Source organism: Sorex fumeus, unplaced genomic scaffold, assembly GCF_029834395.1.
Source record: "Sorex fumeus unplaced genomic scaffold, SorFum_2.1 ptg000131l, whole genome shotgun sequence".
Taxonomy (NCBI): Eukaryota; Metazoa; Chordata; class Mammalia; order Eulipotyphla; family Soricidae; genus Sorex; species Sorex fumeus.
Window position 1 is genome coordinate 38,800,273 of NW_026606188.1, and position 3,192 is coordinate 38,803,464.

Consider the following 3,192-nt stretch of genomic DNA (forward strand, 5'->3'; position numbering starts at 1 on the left):
TGGTCAAGGAGTAATTTCCATGGAATGGTCTTGTAATTTTAGAGAGTTCATTTGAATTGTCTTATTTCACTGACAGGTAAGGGCTGGAGTGATAGCACAGCGGCAGGGTGTTTGCCTTGCACACGGCTGGCCTGGCCTGGCCAACCCGGGTTCGATTCATCCACCCCTTTTGGAGAGCCCGGCAGGCTAATGAGCATATCTCACCCAGCTCCCTGAGAGGTATTCGATATGCCAAACGCAGTAACAACAAGTGATGGAGATGTTACTGGGCCCGCTCCAGCAAATCCATGAACAATGGGAGGACAGTGCTACAGTAACAGTGACTGACAGGTAAATGTAAGTATATACAATACCTATTCTGCAACTGCACCACAAGTAAAATACAATGTATATAATCAAAGTATTCTAGAAAGGCCAGAAAGATTGTAGACAAAGGCCAAGGCCTTTGCCTTCCATGTGGCTCACCTGAGTTCAATCTTGAGCCCCGACTATGGTCCCCTGAGCAGTGCCCCACATATGGTCCCCTGGTTACAGGGCTCCACGTGTGATCCCCCATTTAAATACATGTATGTATTATATATATATGTATGTATGTATGAGTTTGTATTAGAAATAAAGGGCCTTGGATGAAGTTCAGGGGTAGGAATGCTCATTTTGCAATCTTGAGACCAGGAGTAGGAATCCAGCACCCGCCTTGTCCTCTCCCCTCCTCTGAGTGCAGTGCCATTGCCATTGTGATCCTGGTGTCAGGACACAGGTATCCTCCCTTGGCCACACTGTAACCAAGTGTGCAGCCTTCATCTTCAACACAGAAAGGAAAGGGAATGGGAATAGGTGAGCACACGTGAGGGGGTTAGTGGCAGGCTGCAGCCCAGGGCTCCCTTCTCTGTGTCTCTTCCCACCTTCACCATCATGGTGGTCAGAAACAAATATATCATTACACTGACCAAAGGATATTCTCTGAAAGAAAAAAACAGTTAAGAAATTTTTTTGGTTTGGACGCCACACCAGCTGTACTCAGAGCTTATTTCTGGCTCTGTGTTCAGGGATCACTCCAAGCAGGGCTCGGGGTACCATATGGGATGCCAGGGATTAAACCCAGGGCAGCAATGTGCAAGGCAAACACCCTATCTGCTGTACTATCACTCCGGATCAACAGTAAGGAAAAGATGAGGAAATGGAATGATAGCATAGTGGGTAGGGCATTTGCCTTGCACACAGCCGACCAGGGTTCAATTCCCAGCATCCCATATGATCCCCCCAAGCACCACCAGGAGTAATTCCTGAGTGCAGAGCCAGGAGTAACCCCTGAGTGCATGATCCAGAAGTAAACCCTGTGCAATGCCGGGTGAAACCCAAAAAGCAAAAAAAAAAAGAAAAGAAAAGATGAGTTCCACTGATCTCAATGCCCAAAGGAAACTTGTACTCTTGTACTTGCCCTGTATGGGTACCAGAGCAGACAGACTGACAAAGCCACAGAGTCTGCAGCACCAGCAGACCACCAGGAATACATTGAAAATGCCAACCAGACAGAAGGAAGAGACTGAAAGGATGATGGAGGAATACGAAGGCCTTCAGGAAAGGCTATTTTCTACATTACTAGCATTTCATTAACCTCCTGCAACCAGGAGCTGAGAACGGGTCATCACCACAGCAAAAGACTCACAGTAAAGTGCTCATTTGTGATATTGTCTTAACTTAAATGGCATGTAAATTCAGTCTCACATTTGATAAAAGCCAGGTTTTACTGGTTTTGCTCACACACAAGCAAACATTGGTAAAATATCACAAGCTTTCATGAATGAAACTAGTCAAAAATCGATGGTTGTTGAAGGTAGATAATGGCTATGTGAGCATTCATTGCATTTGTCTTTTCTTGGTCATGGTCAGTTTTTTTAATGTTCCATTGGAAAGTCGGAAGTGGTTCTGGGAGGTAGCTCAAAGGTTTGGCGCCTGTTCTTGGCATGCTTAAAGCCCTCAGTTCAGTCCCTGATACTACATGACCTCCTGAGCACCTGAGTGTGGCCCCAGTGGCCACCAAGCACTCCCGGGCCCAAGTAGTACCTAATCGCCGAGGTCTAGCACTGGAGCTAATCCCATGCTACCAAGCTGAACACCTCTGGGAATGGCTACTGGCCTCCAAGCACCACTGGTTGTAAATGCACCCCCGGCCCCCCACTGAAAATGGGGGAGGAAACATTTGTTTCATGGATGGAGATTATCCAGTTATTCTTCCTTCAAATAGTTCACTGCATAAATGCTTTCATCAAACTTCAACCACATCTCTATGCCATGGGACCCAGAGGCACTGTGGTTCGTGCCAAGTCCAATCTACATCTCTCCCAGAAGCCCTGGAAGCAAAGGGCGGGGCCCAGCTTGGGGCATGGGAAATGAGTAGGCAGAGGCTGAGTAGGGTGGAAACGCAGGGCAGGAGAGCCCCAGACTCGTGAAATACACTAAGCTAGAAAGGCCCACAACTTTAAGACCAGCTCGCCTATCACCCTCTAGGGCCACCGTCAACCCAAGGAATACTTAGACACTGACTCCAGTTCAAGACATTACTTGAACACCTCTTGCAAGCCATTTCTACATGGGGAGGCTACCATAATGAGTAAGTGCCACCACCTGCACTTGTATTAAGAAGAAACTTAAAGGACAAATTCAGGGGTGAGAGAGAGTTCAGGGGTTAGGGCATATTTGCATGTCACATTCCCTCAAGCCCTCACTCAGCCTCATTGAGTGTAGCCCTGGAGGTCCCACGCACTGCCAGGGTGGGGAATTCAGCACGGCCAGGTCCAAGCATCAGCACATCTGGAATCTTAGCTCTGGACCATCAGTAGAACTGACCAAGCACTGCTAGAATAGCCTCAGGCTCCCTGAGCTTGGGAAGCTAAAAATAAGGCACATTCTCCTACTGTTGCTTCTGAACATCACCTTCACCTACCAGAGCAGAGAAGTTGATGTTACAAGAGACTTCTTTCTCAGAAACATCTACAAAACTAAATCTTTGGCAGGAGAGATAGCTCATTAGGACTGATCTAATTGAATTTCAGCAGAAAAGGGATGATGGGCTGAGGGCAGGATCTGCATGCAGAAGGCTCAAATCAGTATCACCAGGAGAGATCCTGGGTGTGGCTTAAAAAAATTAAATTGTTCTTTTGTTCATTCATTCATCACTGGTTTATGATATTA